This window comes from Cololabis saira, chromosome 9 (assembly GCF_033807715.1).
Source record: "Cololabis saira isolate AMF1-May2022 chromosome 9, fColSai1.1, whole genome shotgun sequence".
Taxonomy (NCBI): Eukaryota; Metazoa; Chordata; class Actinopteri; order Beloniformes; family Belonidae; genus Cololabis; species Cololabis saira.
The window spans coordinates 39,274,518-39,294,177 of NC_084595.1; positions in this window are offsets into that span (position 1 = coordinate 39,274,518).

A 19,660-nucleotide genomic window follows, 5' to 3' on the forward strand; every position below is an offset into this window, starting at 1 on the left:
GTAGATCAAGAAAGACTAGTCTTTGTATAAACTACTTAATTTCTTTCTTTTTTTCCTTTTTTCTTTTTTTCTCTTTTTTTCCTCCTTTTTTTCCTCTTTTTCCGTTTTTTTTCCTTTTTTTCTTTTTTTCCTCTTTTTTTCTTTTTTTCATTTTTTCCTCTTTTTTTTCTTTTTAAAGTGAACTTAATTTTGATAAATAACATAAACTTAACACAAATAAGTTGACTGTACTTACAAAATGTATTATTACATACATAAAATTAAGTAATTTATACAAAGACTAGTCTTTCTTGATCTACATAATAATCTCATGCAAAAAGTTGACTTATTTTTTTTAAGTAAATCATGCACAATATTTGTATCAGTATACTAAATTTTTTTTTCAGAAATTGTTTGCACTTTTCTCGATGCGGTGGAGGAATCTTTCTGAGGGATTCCCAAATATTGGAGCCGTGCTTCTGATTTACAATTTTCATTAAAAATGAGCAGGTTTAGAAGAATATGTTATTTCTGTTTAATTGTGCTAAATTTGCCCATGGTGTGAAATGAAAACTGCACATCCAGACTTCGTCCTCATGCCGTCCTCCTCACACAAGTATGAAGGTCAGGCAATAGATCCTGAAGCCAAGAAACTCTGACGTCCGCAGGAGGCAACTTATCTCTGCAGTAACTCAAACACCACACTCGATTTAGAAACCTTATCAATAAATCCACCTGCTAAGCTTTAACTGTTCTTCTGCGGGCCGGACGGCTGGAATGCCAAGCAGCACTTCAGACCCGCGGTTACTCTAAATACTTAGGTGGTGGTCTGCTCTGTTTACCAAAACTGTTATATATTATCACCATTTTCCATGTCCCTGCCTTAAACAACTCCCTGGTGTCTTTGATATGAAAAAAACAAAAGAAAAATGAATAATTGTGTAGCGATTTGTGTTCGGGACGTAGGATTTTTTTTCTGCCTCTCTGTGTTTTACATTAATAATTTTCTCTGTGAAATATTTGACCAGACTAAATTTATGGTTTTCGTATTTCATTAATCACTGAAAAGGCCGTGCTGTTATATTACCTATTTTAAAACAACACAGCAGTTATGAATCATTCAGATTTTTAAATTCTTTTTAACCTAAAACATGTTTTTCACGATGAATTAAAGTGAACATCTGATGGTCATGTTGAGCCATTTCTATCTTGAATAGTGCGTCTGCCTTAACTTCACATCCATTTACCTCCAAACAGATTATAATTACTTTAGAATGATAAAGAAAAATAACCTCAGTAACATTTTATTCTTAAATAAGATGTTGTTGTCATGAATGTTTCTGATTGGTCGAATGGCTGGAGGCTGAAGTGTCATCTGTTTGGCTGAATTTTTGAAGGCTCGTGTGTGTGTGTGTGTGTGTGTGTGTGTGTGTGTGTGTGTGTGTGTGTGTGTGTGTGTGTGTGTGTGTGTGTGTGTGTGTGTGTGTGTGTGTGTGTGTGTGTGTGTGTGTGTGTGGTCAGGAGTGGAAGACACTGAGCTAAGATAAACAAACATTTGAGAGTCTACTTACGTTCTCAGCAAATCAAGAGATCCAGATGAAGCTAGAGTTGAAGTTTCACAATAAAACCTTGCATCGTTGAATTTGCGAGACTTCAGTGCACTTTGTTTATTTATCTATTTAATTAAGATGACGTCTAAGGTTGGAATCCATTGTTGCAACACTTCAGATAAATCCCAAAACCTGGTTATACGCAACTTTGTTCTGTTACCCTTCACCTCTGTTTTGATTAGGAAGTGGTGTCCACTTGGTAATTTCATTCTGCGGAACTTACCTCATACAAGAGAAAGTGTGTGTTGTAAGCCGAGCTGCTCTGTTCAGTACGGAAGAGTATTAGGGCCAGGCAGGAGAAAAATAAAAATTATATTTTAGAGGAGGAAGATTTTTTTTCATAATGCACTTCGAGAAAAAAGTCAAAATGTCAAGAAAAAAGTTGAAATGTCGAGAAAAAAGTTGAAATGTCGAGAAAAAAGTCAAAATGTCGAGATTAATGTTGAAGTACAATTTCGAGAAAAAAGTCGAAATGTCGAGAAAAAAGTTGAAAAAAAAAAGTTTCAACTTTATTCTCGAAATGTCAATTTATTCACAAAATTTCGACTTTATTCATAAAATTTTGACTTTTTTCTCAAAATTGTATTTCAACATTAATCTCGACATTTCGACTTTTTTCTCGAAGTGCACAATAAAAAAAAAATCTTCCCCTCGGAAACATTTTTTCTCCTGCATGGCCCTAATACTCTTCCGTAGTTCAGTGTTCTGGCACGTTCATGTGAACATCCAGGGTTAAATCACACTTTCCAACTATGCTACAGCATGTTCAGACAGTCTTCTAGCAGATAAGTCCTTGCTATAGTATTGTTTGATCCACAGTGTCAAACATCTCGGAACGATCAATAAAAAGAGCTCCAAGGAGTCACTTGTCCTCTGAAGATCCAGTAAAACCTTTATTACTTCTAATGCAGCTGTGGTTTTACTGTGCCTTCTTCTAAGGCCTAAATAAAAATATGATAAGAGATTATTAGGACACAGAAACTGCTGCAGTTGTTCACTCACCAGTGAGTGGAAAACTGACACCAGCTAAGGACTGAGACCGGTCTGTAGCAGCTTACGTCTGCGGGATCGCTCCTTCCCAAAAAAAAAACTGATTTCCAAACGGAAGGAATGTAATTTAAGTCCAGCGAGAGATCATGAAGATGCATTAAAGTGACGCAACATTATCAGCTTCCAGCTTTTAGAAATGAGGCTCCATAACATTTAGATGAGTAGATTTGAACAAAAAAAAACCAAACAAACGCAGCGTTTTATGTCTTTAAGTGGCTCTTAACCCCTGAGACTGTTTGTGGCGGACTGACTCATCACAGAAGCATCATCAGAACAAGCAGCGAGGGAGTCCTCGTCATTAATGCTGAGAATCTACAAGAAAACAGAAGCAAAGAAGTGCTTACTCACTAAAACACGACCCAATTCAAGCTTACCTGAGAGTTTTTTTGTGCATCTTTGACAATGTAGGACTCAATACCCAATGATATTTCCAGCAAACACCTAAATGGCATTTTCCAACAATTATTTAAACTATTTGACGTTTAGGAAAATAAGATATTAACTAAGGCTTTTCTAATTGAATTTCAGTGTTTGGATGCCTTTATAGGAAATGAAATGAGATCTGCCCACACCACGCTGTGCTTCTGATGCTGTTACAGGTTAGAGGTGGACCGGGGGCCGGTAATGGCCTTTGACGATTTGAAACGATTTCAATAAAGCCATAAAATGAAAAAATAAAAAATGTAATAACAATAAAATGAAAGAATTTTCAGACAAAGAAAGTAAGAAACACATTTCATGCGGTCGATCTTAAGCGGGTGATGTGCAAACCTCCTTCCCATCTGATAATAAAACTGAGAACAAGAATAGAAGGTTTTGATTTAGGAATATTTGTGTTTCCTAGCAACAGTTACTTTTCTATCTGTGACAGGCGAACGTACAGCTGAAAGCAGTTAAAGATGACCTTGCAGGGCCCTTCAGATTTGGCAATAAGTGATGAAAATGAACCCGTTCCAGTTTAAGTAAAATTTCATTTAAATTCATCTTGGATGGAAGCAGCAGCGAGAAAGGAAATGGCGTTGTTGATAACGGGGTTCTGCAACAGCCGCCTTCAGTGCTATGCAGAGTTTAAGAAGCCGCAAACAGCATAATGGATGAGTAGAAACAGGACGTGTAAAACCATGACCATTTGTGTAATTTGAGATTAAACCATCACATAAGAATGCAAATGCATTTATCAAATATTTATAAATAGTGTTCACAAGACTTCTGAGCAGGACTCCTCTTCTATGTGGTTCTTTTATATATTACTATGCAAATAGACTGATATAGGCAGCTCATTTTAAGGTAGTACAAACATAATAGATCTTTGCTATAATTAGAGACTGTAACTTGAACTTTCCCTTCGCAGGAGTGCAAACAAGCCATCAGCTGATCGATGTGATTTTTGATCCTGATAGAAAATACTGAGGGTGGTCAGCGAGCCTGCGTTTTACCTGACGTCTCAGATTAAACTGTGTACACTCCAGGCAGCCTCGGAGACGAGCTGCTCTCCCAACAATTTCAAATGTAAATACCATCTGACCACGCATATCTATCACGGAGCTTCAGAGCTGCGCTGCTCTCGGCGCAAACAGAGCCAGATGATTTAGTGCTTAAGGGAGTCTTCACGCAGGCAGTGAAACACTAGACCGTTATGGAGGGTTTAATTCTGAAATCAGAACACTGGAAAAAGGATAATGTTTTTATAGCTTGGTACACATTTATGCAAGCAAAAAAAATTATTGATTAAAATACTAAATAAGAAAACAACAACGTGAAAATAGAGCTAGGATTTTATATACAGCATTCCACTCTGAAGAAGCCTCTCGTACAGAGATTTTATTAGCCATGGCTGTGGTTTCCTATAAAAGACGACGGCTGACAGCGAAAGCTGGCAACACAGACACACTATTAAGGATCCACTGAGGAGTGGCTGGAGTTCAAAACACATTTCATGAGCAGGGAGAATGAGTGCTGAGGTTTCTGGTTTGGGGTCATCTGAAGAGTCAAGACCAAACATCCCTCATGGAGTCCCCACAGGAAGTTATTGCTAAGAGTGCAATTAGAGAGAGGAGGTCCCACTTTCTGCTCTGGGAATCTTCCCATCCACAAATGCATTACTACTGTATCTCCGTGTTGGGTTAGGATGTCTGAACCCGACGGTTCAAAATACAATGATTAAGATGTAACAGTGTGAAGACACCAGAAAAAAAGTACCTATGGCACGATGTTTGCATAAGGAGAGAGAATATGTCACACTTTGAAACATCTACATGCACTAATGATCTCTTGGGTTTGGAGATGACTCAGACTCAGTTTGCAGGACCCTTTGAACTTAAGTAAGTAATGTGAAGCGAGATATTTTCCTTGGCTGTTTGCTAATCAGTTCACCAAGTTTCTCTGTCGTGAAGTGGGTGTGGTGCTGCTCAAGTCCAGGAAGCAGCAACCCAATCGTGTCCCGGTGGGGGCTGGCTTTACGCTGGGATTCATACAGGAGCCACTATTCAAAACCAGTGTTGCCAACTTAGCGACTTTGACGCTAGATTTAGCGACTTTTCAGACCCCTATAGCGACTTTTTTTCAAAAAAGCGACTAGCGACAAATCTAGCGACTTTTTCTGGTGTTATTGGAGACTTATCTGGTGGGCAGAGCAGAGCAGAGAGGAGACCCTCACAGCTCCGCGTACGGACTGCAAATGAAATGCGCTTGCGCAAAGCCGCCGCTGGCTTGCAGAGCGGGATGTAAATGTAAACGTTTCTTTTTTCTTTTGGGTCACTTTGCCAGTCCCAAGCCCGGATAAAGGAGGAGGGTTGGTTGTAGAGCTAGCAATTTCACCCTACATAACAATCTTTTGATTAAATTTGCTGTTATAACATTTAACAATACAGGACAAAACTGATGTGTGTAATGTGGATATAGACCAGGGGTCGGCAACCCGCGGCTCTAGAGCCGCATGCGGCTCTTTAGCGCCGCCCTGGTGGCTCCTGGAGCTTTTTAAAAAATGTTTGACCTTTTTTTTTTCCTTTTTTTCTTCTTTTTTTCTTCTTTTTTTCTTGTTTTTTTTCTTTTTTCTTCTTTTTTTCCTTTTTTTCCTCTTTTTTTTCTTCCTTTTTCCTTTCCTTTTTAATCTCAACATTTTGACTTTTTTCTCGAAATTTTGACTTTTTTCTCGACATTTCGACTTTTTTCTCAACATTTACACTTTTTTCTCGACATTTCGACTTTTTTCTCAACATTTACACTTTTTTCTCGAGATTGTACTTCAACATTAATCTCGACATTTTGACTTTTTTCTTGAAAATTTTGACTTTTTTCTTCACATTTTGACTTTTTTCTCGACATTTCTCCTTTCACCATTTGCCTTCATTTTAAGGCTTATACAAGACCTTTCATTTTTTGTGGCTCCAGACATAATTGTTTTTTGTGTTTTTGGTCCAATATGGCTCTTTCAACATTTTGGGTTGCCGACCCCTGATCCAGACAAAGCATTAAAATCATTAAATGTTTTTAATGTTGAAATTATTTTTGTACATTTGTAGTTCTAAACATATTTAGGGTGTTTTTTTACTCACTTTTGTCTCTCCCACAACGTTATTCCTCTCTCCTACAGCGTCCATTACAGTTATATGCAAATGGCCAATTATGCAAATTAGGCGAGGACGTCATTTAGCGACTTCTAGCGACTTTTGGGACAGCCAATAGCTACTTTCCTTACTGAGGAGTTGGCAACACTGTTCAAAACAGACAAGATGGCAGCAGAATAGTTCATAATGCCTTCACTCAACAGGCTTTTCCTTTCAAATCGTCGACAGTCATTCGCCGGAGTTCCTGCTCTACTGCTCGGCCATTTTGGAAATCTTTTGTTGACACGAGTCTGGATCGTCGCTCTGGCTATGTCGGATGATTCGTGTTCCTGGAAATCCAAGTGAACTCTTGGGAACGCGAACTAATACCTCATATTGAAGAGAAAAAGAATGCTGGCCGGGCTAATATTTACATTTATATTATTTATATTTCAGAATACTTATATAAGACACACAAAGTACAGTTGTGAGTGAAGAAGAAACAGAACAGAGCTAGAGTAATTGAACAAGGATAAGGAATGGCATTTCAGTCACTTTTGAATACAATTTCCGTGAAATTAATGGAGATTGGTCTAGATTAAATCAGAAGAATGATACATTTGATAATATCCCATCCTTATTCTCTATCTTAATCTTCTCACAAAGCGTTCATGAGCTTTGCTGCTTTAAAAACATGGCTTAACGGGGAAAGTCAAGTACAGCGAACGGGAAAACATCCCGATCTGTCATGGGTTTCCACCTTCCCTCATGATGGATGGGAGCACAGTAATACAATAAACATCAGAAAGGTCTCACTTCATTTTATAAATGAGTTTATTTCTCCCAACCTTGTTCAAAAACATTCCATCATTCTTGTAAATCTCCGCGTATCGATTGAGCTACATCTTTTACTCGAGCCGTCGTAGAGCTGAGCGAGTGTTTATCTTGGCATCAGCGCCGGCTGAGCTGCAGCTCCAACTGGCTGTTTATGTGAGTTCTGGAGAGCGAGCTCCTTTGACGGACATGGACTCGAGCGAGAGAGACACAACCACCGTGTGTGAACGTCTTCTCACTGTAAATATTTCCCTTAACTGTCCGTTTGTCGCCGGGCCTCCCTGCCAGTTTTAAGAAGGGTTTGGGTTAGGATAGGTCCAGACAGAGCTACGTTTTGCGTGACAGAAAATCCCAGTAATGATGTCACACTAATGATGATGATACTTCCCAGCACGGAAGAAAAATAAAACTTAAATTCCACTAACTAATCTTGTAGATTGAGTATCGCCAATGGCTTATTATTGAGTTACTTGGTGTAGCCAGCTACAAATGTAAAGAGATAATCTGAGCTCAGTTTTTGTGCAATCTACTAAATTAATAGCAAGCTAGGAGATGCTACAACAGATTATTTATTAATACATTATTTCTATTTTACTCTAAGTTATGAAAATGAATTTCAGGAACTTAGAAAAAAAGTGATTATCCCAAGTCTCTTAGAAAATAATAATAACATTTTCAAAGTAATGTTTCTTTTGTGTCTTTGTCACATTGTGAACACCTTTTTCAAAATTGGAGGTAAAATTCCTCCTCAGGGCTTGAACATGGTTCTGCAACCGCTGTCTCTCGTCACTTCTCAAATGCAATCTGACATGTTGTAGCACTTTGTTGGGCTAGCCTTCAGCCTGTTGACGTTGGTCTGCTGCAGAAAAGACCAAAGTCATGTTTCCGTGACACTTTTTAGCAAACGAAAAGTGAATCTGCGATAAAGGTAACGCTGCGGGGGCGACCTTTCCATTTAATGGTGTTTTTCTTTTCGTGAGCGTAACGCTCCTGGTTCTCTCTCCGTGTATCTCCATAAGTCTCCGTATGTCCTCCTGACACATTTCTCTTCAAAACAAGCAAGAGGAAGATCTCAATTTTGAAGGAGACAGACTAAGCCTAGTCTTTGCCGTTGGGAAAATAGTCAACAGAGGATGAAGGCAGCAGATGATCAATCAAATGATTATTCACAGGCAAAGATCTTAGTAATGCATAAGGTTTAAATAGTGTTTTAGCACAACTACATCGTATTAATGAGGCCAAAAACAGGTGGAAACTAGATTTTGTTGAATTTAGATTGACCACCTACGTCACAGCCAGGGATGCAGAAAAAAGTGTTTGCATCACATTTGTACAATAAATTTAACTTTCCTCCTTTTTCTTAAAGGGGACCTATTATGAAAAACACATTTTTTCTTGCTTTAACATATATAAATTGGTCTACCCTCAGCCTGCCAACTCAGAGAAGGAGGAAAGCAACCAAATTCTGCAGTGTCTGTACAGCCGCCCGGATGAGCCGTCCAGTGTGATGTGGATCTACGAGCCGTTCAGATTCTGCTGATTTTCGTTACGTAACCAAAATATAAACCCCACCCACAACTATAAAACCGTGTCCTAATCCAGCCTTCTGCATGCGAGCGTCCGACTATCGCTTAGCACTGCGTGACATCAGACGCTCTCTGTCCATCTCCCTCCAGCAGCTGCCACTTTATTGAGGTTTTTGTAGTGAAATTAGGAGGTATCATAGAGATAACTTCTCATTTCAACTAACTGGATCAGCCGTTCCTCATCCGTGACCGTTTCCTACAGCGCTTTCAACCGGCTTTCAACACGAGCGACAGGAAGAAAATAGAAGCAGGGCGTCCGACAAATGTTCAGCTCAAAACGCCACGTCGCTGCAGCCAGTTAGGACAGTCCAATAGAAAATAAAGCAATGGAGTTGATTTTGTCGCTAACGCTCACTCGCATCGCATGCAGTTAGGACACGGTAACTCCGGCCGGAGTTTCCGCCATTTTTTCGTAGCGGCATCGCGTCATTCAGGCAGCCAATCAGCACAGAGCCTCATTATCATAGCCCCGCCCACTCAGAATCCTGCATAGATAATGATGTTAGAGAATGGGAAGATAAAGACATGGTTTAGAGGCTGAATTTCTAATTTGTTTAGCAAAAACAATCAAAAGCTTGTTTTTAAGACATTCAAGGCCTGTTTAAAATAGTGATTAGATGCCATAATTGGTCCCCTTTAAATTAGAGGCATTTCCATTCCTTGCAATAATTGGGTTTTGCACAAATATTATGTCAATGTTAGCACAGTAATAGTAGACGAAGAGCTTCTTTGAGGTGGAGTGTTACAGTTGTTGAGATTGTGGGGTGTTTTTTTTGTTTTTTAGATTATTTTAGAGCTTTGCCATCAACATTTGACCTGCATGTCAAAACATCTTTGACATCCATATAATCTTAGCCTTTCAGAAGGGCCGAGAAGCTTTTCAGTGTTGGTTGAATATCCAAATCCTTCGCTTTTAGTGTGGTTAGACTGATGCAGAAAAGTCCTTGTGCACTACCATGAATGTCGCGCACGAGGAGGATTTACACAGATCAGGGAAATGCTACTTGTGACCTCAACTACAGGTCTTGCTGCGCTCTATTTTTACTTCAGATTGAATTGTTAGTTTCCTCCAATTTGAAGGTTTATCTGAAGTATTTAAAGTGATATAATTCCTTGGTGCTCTCCCTTTTTAGGCTGAGTACGGTCAACGTGACAATCAACGGGCCAGTGATGTCAACATAATGCCGTAACTATTTGCAGTTGCTGTCGTCTTCATCCTGTGGATGGTTCAGTCACAGAGGCCAGTACGTCATTCAGGCACAAACTTCATACAGTTTCAGCATATTTGTTTTAAAACTACTTAATGCTTTGATACTTTTGTAAAATTTGCAGCGTTTCTTGTGTTTGGTGGGTGCTACAGTTGTGATGGGTGCTTGCAAGGTTGTAATCCTGGACCCTTCCTGGAGACGAGGAACAAGAAATCCAAGGGCAGGATCTCCTTTCAGGAGGTTTCCTTTTCCCATACCAACTGTCTTGTTTCTGCCTCTGCTGTTGCTGTTGGACTCATGGAAGTTACATCACAGCTGGACACATGTCAGCTCATGTCAGCTCATGTCATCTCATGTCAGCTGAACTAGTCATCCCTGGCACTTGTGAGTATCATACAGGTTGTTTACAGTGGCAGGACATGTCATAAGCAGATGGAAATTCAGCCCAATTGTGTGGTGATGCTGTATTTCTCAAAACAAAGTAATATTAAAGTATAATAAAGTAATATATTAATAGTATATATATATATATATATATATATATATATATATATATATATATATATATATATATATATATATATATATATATATATATATATATATTAGGGCTGTCAAACGATTACCTTTAGGTATTTGTAAAATTTTTTTAATACTGTTAACAACATGAGAAAGGGCAAATATGCTTGCTTTATGCAAATGTTTATTCAACTTTCCACAAAAAAAGCTTTTGACCTGAATGTAACATTCCTTCATAAATACAAAAACAATGTAGTCCCCAACTTTACACTTGTAAAGACTAACTTAAGATTCCTTGTTTTTTTAAGCAGCTCTTAAGCATACTTTTCCTCAAACTACGGGTGCCGTCGAGCGCCAGAAATCATATAATGCATTTTTTTTATCCTGCTACCTGTCTACAGACACATACGGTATATCAATATTAACAACATATACACAAATGCAAAAATGACAGATTCACCAGTCAGAAATCACAGGAAAGTTGAAAATGATGATAAAAAAGGTAAAATTATAGAATTCCACCTGAAAAAAGGGAGACACATCCCGGTGAATGTGATTATTATTGCACATTTGTTGTTTGCCTGTGTGTCTGTTCAGAAAAGTTTCAAAATAGCATTTTTCTTAAAATACCTGTTCTTATTAGGGAGGTAGGAAGACGCCTTTTATTGTAAGAAGAACGACTCACGCCTTGCTTTTTTATGAAACAACCCGAGACCGTCTTGTCTTCTACCTTAACTAGCTTCACTTGAAACTTGTTGCCTTGGTAACCATGATACAGCTACTCTGTCGCTTAACGTCACCAACACCACAGTCTGCTCCATTTCAGTTCGGCCGTGTGAGAAGTCTGCACATGGCAGGTAACGTGAAGCATGCTGCTTATGAGGAACTCAGAGGAACCTTAAAGGGGACCTATTATGAAAAACAGGTTTTTTCTTGCTTTAACATATATAAAGTGGTCTCCCCTCAGCCTGCCAAGAAGTCATTCCCCCTTCAGAGAAGGAGGAAAGCAACCAAATTCTGCAGTGTCTGTACAGCCGCCCGGATGAGCAATCCAGTGTGATGTGGATCTACGAGCCAATAAGATTCAGTGCATTTTAGTTACGTAACCAAAATGCAAACCACGTCCACAACTATAAAACCGTGTAACTGCATGCGAGCGTCCGACTATCACGTAGCACTGCGTGACATCGGACGCTCTCTGTCCATCTCCCTCCAGCAGCTGACACTTTATTGAGGTTTTTGTAGTGAAATGAGGAGGAATCATAGAGATAACTTCTCATTTCAACTAACTGGATCAGCCGTTCCTCATCCATGACCATTTCCTACAGCGCTTTCAACCGGCTTTCAACGCGAGCGACAGGAAGAAAATAGAAGCAGGTCGTCTGAAAAATGTTCAGCTCAAAACGCTGCGTCGCTGCGGCCAGTTAGGACAGTCCAATAGAAAATAAAGCAATGGAATTGATTTTGTCGCTGACGCTCGCTCGCATTGCATGCATGACACGGTGTAAAGGCTGATTTATGGTTCCGCGTTACAGCAACGCAGAGCCTAGTAGAAAGCGTAGGGTACGGCGTACCCTACGGCGTAGGGCTTAACTCCACCGGCCGGAGCTTCTGCCATTTTTTTCGTAGCGGTGTATCGCGTCATTCAGGCAGCCAATCAGCACAGAGCCTCATTATCATAACCTCTCCGCCCACTCAGAATCCCACATAGAGATGGAGGTTAGAAACGGTAAAGATTAAGACATGGCCCAGAGGCTGAATTTCTAATTTATATAGGAAAAACAATCAAAAGCTTGTTTTTAAGACATTCAAGGCCTGTTTAAAATAGACATTAAATGCCAATAATAGGTCCCCTTTAAAGCAGCCTGCCAGTGATGGGACAGCAGTCGAGTCCCAACTATACGCCTATGCTTTCAAATGAACAGCATTCACATCAATCTGTGCATTTGCTCCCGAGACACGCCAGCGCCGTCTCCCGCCAGGACCTCTCCAGCATTTCAACTGGCAGTAAACTCTGTGGGGAGAAAAGATTTTTTATCAGCTTCAGCATAACAGTCAGATTTAGTAGAAAGAATGATGAGACCAGATTGCATGATTATGGAGGGGATTTTGCTGGAAATGAACGCCTCCATCACGCTCCCAAACAACGTTCCCAGTATGGGAATATTAGCGCTAAATCCACGGTTCCTTCATTGCATGTCACACACAAACACATGCATGACTAATCATAAAATAGTCTCACGCATCTTGTTTTTGTGTTGTTGTTGTCTTTTTTTTTTCCACATTTGGAAACTTTGCACCATCCATCCAAACTGTTTGACTTGCGATTTTTTTTATTACATTTTTTATGTTCCAATCAGAAAAAAAATAATGACCACCAAAAACATATTAGTTGGTACATGGATTTTTTTTTTTTTTTCTTTTTAACAATAAATAATCAGTTGCTATGGCTATGCTGAAGGGAAAATATGATGTTGCTCCACTGGAATGTCTCCTCAGTGTCCTGCCAAATCTGAGCTGGAAACACTTAGTAGGGAACCGGTGTGTGTACGAGGAACTGCTAATAATTTGCTTAAGGGAACCCACATCTGGACGGATGGCTGAGGCAGAGGTTAAGAGTGTCGAAACTAGGCCACCGTTTCTTGCCAGTTGCAGGCTGATAGCGGGGACTAATGTTAAACAAAAATCTTAACTACAGGAAATAAGCTTGTTATCATAATATAACCATTTGGCTTGGCTGACCACCAGACTAAAATTGCTCCTTGTTTACTATTTGCGAAGTAGGGCCAAAAGTTTATAGACAGATGAATCTTAAATCCACGGCAGAGCAACTGCAGTCCCCTGAGCTGTTTATTTTTAGTAGCATGGCCAAAAAGTAAAGCAAATAGACAGAACAAGTTGTTGCTTGTTTATACAGCTACGAGCTTTGTTTGAGGGCTTAGATGATAATCCAAAGAGTTCCACCCTCCAAGTTACTTAACACTGACGAGTGCTCAAACGCTTCATAACCTCTGACAACATCTGCTTTGGGAAACAGAAGCAAACACTGAAAAAGTGTTTAAAAGTTACAACCTGGCTGGAACCGACCCGGGGAAAGAAAAAAAAAAAAAAAAAAACAATTAAACAACACGAGGAAAGTGATGTTTTGTCAGCTTGCGGAGGATTTGGTTCTGTCATTTTGGAGAGAGATTATGAGCTGAAATAGAGTCTTGAAGGAGGGGGGAGTCCAGGGGGAGTAGAACCCAACAGGAAAGATGTGGAGGAGGTTTTTTTGGCATTAAAGTGAACTGTGGCCTCGAGGATCTCACCTGCGTCCTTCAAAAATTTGTTAAACATGCTGACGAGGCATTTCTTCCATTTGATAAACTCTCAGTTCTGCTTGTAATAAACTAATTAACACTGACAGCACTGCACAGCTTGACATGATTTGAAAAATGAACGTTAAAATACCTCCCGAATGACTGAGCCCCTCACCGGTGAGCAGAACCAAACCTCACATCAGTTTGGTCTGCACTCCGGTTCCTGCATCAGAGCAGCGTTTTTTCCGCTAGATTTGTGTCACGAATGCTTGCATATGTCCAGTGTTGGACAGTAACGGAGTAAATTTACTTGAGTACTGTACTTAAGTCCTACATATCCAGAGGATTTGTACTTTACTTGAGTATTAGATTTCTTTGGTACTTATTACTCTTACTTGAATACATTTCCAAGACAAATATTTTTACTTTTACTCAAGTAAATTTCTAGGAAGGCTGAAAAGTACTCGTTACTTTCAGGTCTGCTCTTTTCTCTTCTTCCCTAAAATCCTATTGGACACAAGCTGTTTTTGTCAAAGGAGGAGACCTATCACAGTGCACGCTCTCCACTGGGATGTACGTAAAGCGGAAATGCGTCAAGCCTCCCCCTGAGGGGGATCCAGACTTAGTTGGATGGTGCAGGTTCATTTGGTTTCAGTCCATGATTGTTAATAAACTCTGCATCATCTGCTGTCCTCTTATGATCCCATTCATTTGATTTGTTTTTGGTGTTTCTGCAGGTTTTATATAACATTGTGGTTCTAAAAGCAGCACCTCAGTGCAGCTGGTTTCAAAGAGTTAATTCTCAGAAACAAGAGTTAAAAGATCCTTAAATTAATTTGGAAAAAATATAGTAATTTACTGATGTGGAAAATAAGAAATTTACTCTTACTCTTACTCTTACTTTTACTTAAAGGAGCTTGAGGCTCATTTTAAGAAATGAGACTCTAGCGCCACCCTTCACCACGACGGCCGTTGGGGGTACTGCAGCCAACAGTGAAGCCGGCACGGGAGAACGGGGAGAACGCACATGCAGCGTCATGTGACGTCACATCCACCGCCCAGCGCGGGAAATTCGGGACCGAATTGCAGCACATTTTGCAGCACACAGCCTGTTCAAGGCAAAGGAGAGATACACTAGAGGGCTCATTATTTTGGGTTTGGAACGCTTCATCTGACATTATTACTAGAAAACTTAAAACGTATACGAATTTTTTTCATAAATCTTGCCACAATACGGCCTCAAGCTCCTTTAAAGTAAATTTAAAAGCATTTACTTTTGGATACTTAAGTACCTTTAAAAGCAAGTACTTTTCTACTCTTACTCGAGTAATATTTTGACTGAGCTACTTTTACTTGTAACAGAGTAAATTTTGACCAGTAGTATTTGTACTCTTACTCAAGTACTGGGGTCGAGTACTCTGTCCACCTCTGCATATGTCAGGGACTCGGTGGCCCGTGTTGGCATGACTTTGGAGTTCTGCGTGTGCTAAAGTTTTAGGACCCCTGGAAAGCCCAGTACCTTTGTTGCAGCGCACAGACCCACAGAGAGAGGACTGGAAAACAGAAAAGTGAGGCTGGAAACACTTAAAAACCATGGCAAGATTTTCCAAAAAACAACATCACTCGCATATCAGCTTTTCTTTTTTTTTTTTTCCACACAAATTGTTTTGTGTTTTTCCTGCCAAAGATAAGATTTTTATTTTTTTATTTTTTTTTCATGAATGTCATTACAGCATTCAAGGAAAGAAATGATTAACGGGAAACAGGAAACAGTGGAAAAGTCACAAGATCTTTTTATCCTTTTTTTCCGCCCTTTTCCTAACAATTAGCCTAAGTTTGCATTTTTCTAGTTATGGGTCTCCAAAACTGAAAGAAAGAGCCTGCCCTGCAGCCTTTGAGGGGTAGAGGCTCTGCAGTCGCCCTATTAGCTGCTCACATTTCCACATCTGAGGAACCGTCTCTAAGCCAGGAAAAGTGGCTTCACGGTAACGCCAAAACATTCAAAAACAGTTGGTTTTTTAGAGTAGTGGCAGGTTTATCATCGCCAGGATTACAACCTGTGTGTTTGTCCTTTTAATCAAAGTTAGCATGGCATCTCTTCCTAATCTGGCGACAAAAAGAAAACATCAGAACACCAGACCCCCTCGGGGTCACAGGTTTCACGTTGGATGATAATAATTCTATTTTATTCATGTGCCACCTTTTTAAGCAACGTTACAAAGTGCTTAACGAAGAAGCGGAGAATTAAAACCAGTAAAACCACTTGAGAGAGCAGCAGAAACAATATGAGACCCTTCCAGACACGGCCCTGCCCATCTATCCGGGCTCGGGTCCAGGACTATGAGAACACTGGTTTGTGAGCCCTTAAAGAGTAGAAGCTTCAGTAAAGGGTGTTTTTACAATACCAAATGGACACAAAAAGTGTAGAAATGATGCATTCTCTTGAGGCAACACGCTGACTCTTTGCAATCTTTTCTCCCTTAATGGCCGTAAATAAACTTCAAGGAGCGTCAGTAACAAAGACACAGTGTGAACGTCCATCCTGTTGCTTTTCCGCATCATTTTGTGATGGAAATCTGAAATGGTGAGGTTTATTAAGGTGGGCATCGTCTCCATCATGGAAGGAGTGACTTCTGTATCATTAATAGACGGACAAACGCAGTAGCAATAGGGTAACTCGGTCTCAGGTAAGCTTAAATGATCATCCTCCACAGTTTATTCATTAACGAATATTGTAAAGTATTTGAGCTGCAGACAAAGCTTCTATTCTCTGATCAGACGTCAGCGCTTTTTAACCGCTTCCACCCATTGCCATTTTGTTTAACACAATGCAGCATATCTGTTAGTTTGACAAGCTTTTATAATGAAGCGATTGGTTGAAAAGTCTGAGGCTTTTATCTAAAATTAAATCTGTTTTATCTTTTAATGATTTTGAACGAGTGATTCATGCTTTTATCTCAACCCGTTTGGACTACTGTAATGCCCTCTATACTATACCTCCCTTGCACGCCTACAGTTAGTCCAAAACGCGGCTGCTCGTCTTTTAACAGGAACCCCCAAGCATGACCACATCACCCCCGTTCTGGCCTCCCTTCACTGGCTGCCTGTCTCTTTTAGAATTAATTTTAAAATACTATTGTTTGTTTTTAAGTCATTAAATGGGTTGGCACCAAAATACAACCAGGGGCGACCGTGCTTTTTCAGCAATAGCCCCTAAACTTTGGAACGAGCTTCCTCCCCACATCAAAATGGCCCCCACACTAGAAATTTTTAAATCTCGTCTTAAAACTTATTTTTATTCTTTGACTTTTAATCCAGCATGAGAGTTGTGTGGTCTCTGTGTGGTCTTGTCTTTTATGTTTCTGAATCACTGGTTGTTGTCTGTTTGGTGTTTTTTTATTTCGTGCTTTTATGTGCTCTTATCTATTTTACTCTGTTTTTAGTTTTTACTATTTTATTATGTCTTGCTTTATTCATTGTGCAGCACTTTGGTAACCTTTTTGTACCTTTTGGTAATCGTTTGCGTAGTTAAATGAAGCCCTCATGAATAAGATGCCAGTCAATATTTTATTAAAGGTATTGTGACATGAAAAACACATTTTTCTTGATTTTTTGTGTTTTGTTGGGTGTCTTGACATCAATTACACCCAAAAAACAACGAACTTTTAACATTCAGTGTATTGTGTGCTTTCTGGGATTTTCCGCATAACTATGCAAAAACGGCGCATCTGGTTTGCTGGCGGATCGTTACGTATAAACCCGCTAAATCACCGCCCCCTCCACCCAGCTCCCTGCCTCCTCTCCAGCGCACCATAAAGGCTGATTTATGGTTCCGCGTTACACCGACGCAGAGCCTACGGCGTAGGGTTACGCGGCGACGCGCACCATACGCTGAACCCTACGGCGTAGGCTCTGCGTCGATTTAACGCGGAACCATAAATCAGGCTTAACACAGAGCTGTTTAGAGCCTCTTCTGTTCTCGTCACCGGAGGAAAACTGCTAAGAAGACCCGCGGCCACTGACTGGACTTAAGATAAGGGGACAGTGCTGCTTGCATGCCTTTATTTTTATGATTGTTTGCTGTGGTTCGCCGTGCTGCTTTTCCGTGCATGCTTCGCCTGTCGCTCCCGGCTTAACTCTCCGACGCCGCTGTGAGCGTATGGCTGGAGGAGGAGGAGGTTTGGAGGAGGAGCGGAGCAATGATTGACAGGAAATGGGGGAAAGGAAGCGTTTTTCACGGCGCAAAAAAACACTGTAATAAAAAGCCAGGAAAAGAGTACTAGAGTGAAGTTTTTCTTGTTACACTCTTTTAGACACATTTGAGGGATGTTGGCCAAGACTTTTAATAGTGTTAAAAGCATGTTAAAAATGATGTCACAATACCTTTAAGACCTTGTTATGTAGCAATACCACTCCTGGTCACATGAGGGCAGCATACCACAACAATTAAGACACAGAGAAGTGCACCTCGACTGGGACAAAGTGGTATTACGAGACGTGCTGTCCCGTCCCCACTCTGCAGCTCCCCATGTGGCCAGAATGGATATTACTACATAGTGCGGCTTTAAATATCACTGACTGTTGAAGAGGTGCAAACACGTTAGAAATGTCACAACATTTTCAGCTGGTACCAAATACCGCCACGCTGGGAACTTGGCATGCTAATATAAATCTATATGACAATGTGACACGTTGCGGTGAGGAAATTGAGACTCGCCATAATAACACACTTGATTTAGTGTCCAATTTCACATGAATGGAAATAATTTACGGGCACCTTTACGGGCACATCTGAAGGGTGAACACATTGACTGAATACCTTTACTTCAATAAACTGATTAATGTTACGCAACTGAAATGTTGTATCTGTATTTGAACTCCAATAGTTTGAACAACTATTACAAGATACAATACGAGAAAAAAGTGTGGACATTAACCTCGTTCTCACTTTGAGAATGTCTGACACAGCTCGAATCAACCAAACTAAACCGAATGCAAAATAAAAAAGTGAGCATTGGGGTAAAAATAATACATACACTGTTTTGTTTCAATTAAACCTATGGTCCAGAAGGATATAATTAATGTCTCGGACCAACAAAAAACAGATGTAATTGTGTTCATAAAGAGGCCACCATGCAGCCTCTTCTCATGTATTACTGAGAAACTATGTGCTTTAGGCGATCTTACGTGCTTATTTCTTTTAACAAGGATTCCTAGGCTCAGGATTTGGTCTTATTTAAGAGGGCCGTACAAGATTGGAAGGGAATAAGAGCATTATTTACCATCATTTTCTAAACAGCACAAATATGGTCGGAAAGTGAAGCCCCTAAGACCTGGTTCACATCATTTCTGCTGCGTTTGGCACGTTCCCATTCTTATGAAAAACAAATGAACATGTGCTGCGAGTCAGAGACAGGGGAGGGAGAGGTAATGGCGAACACGAGCCCGTGACATATGTGTAAGGTCGTTCATATCCCAGACAGCCAAGGCTTTCATTTGGACGCCATTAAAAGGGCTTCTTTGTGAGAAAGGCAGCGTTTGCACCTGACGGAGCCAGGCGTTCCTCTGCTCACTTATGGGTTATGGATTTTTCCTCTTCTCCCAGCTGCTCAAATGTGAGGATTTTTTGTTGGGTTCACAGCCCCCCCCCTCGCCCCCCCCCCCACCTCCCGCCTCCCCAAACACAATTATTGCCAACTTTGATCACATTTCTCCATCTGTGCATTTGAACTCACATTCAGATGCAGCTTTGCACCTTTCTAAAGCAGAAAAGTGACCGGTAACATCTGCGAGAGGGAGCGCACGCCAGCTTTCCAGCTTTTTGTTTGTGGTCACTCTGAGTAACACGATGACTCATTACTTAATGGGGAACAAGTTCAACAAGTCTTTGAGGCTCTCCATTAGTTTTAATAGGAGCTGATGTTGTAAAGCTGTGACTTACAGTAAAAGTCGTCCTGTACCAACCCTTTTCTGTTACGTCATTGCAGGCAACCTGAACATTTTATGAGACAAATCAAGGATCGGAGTCGT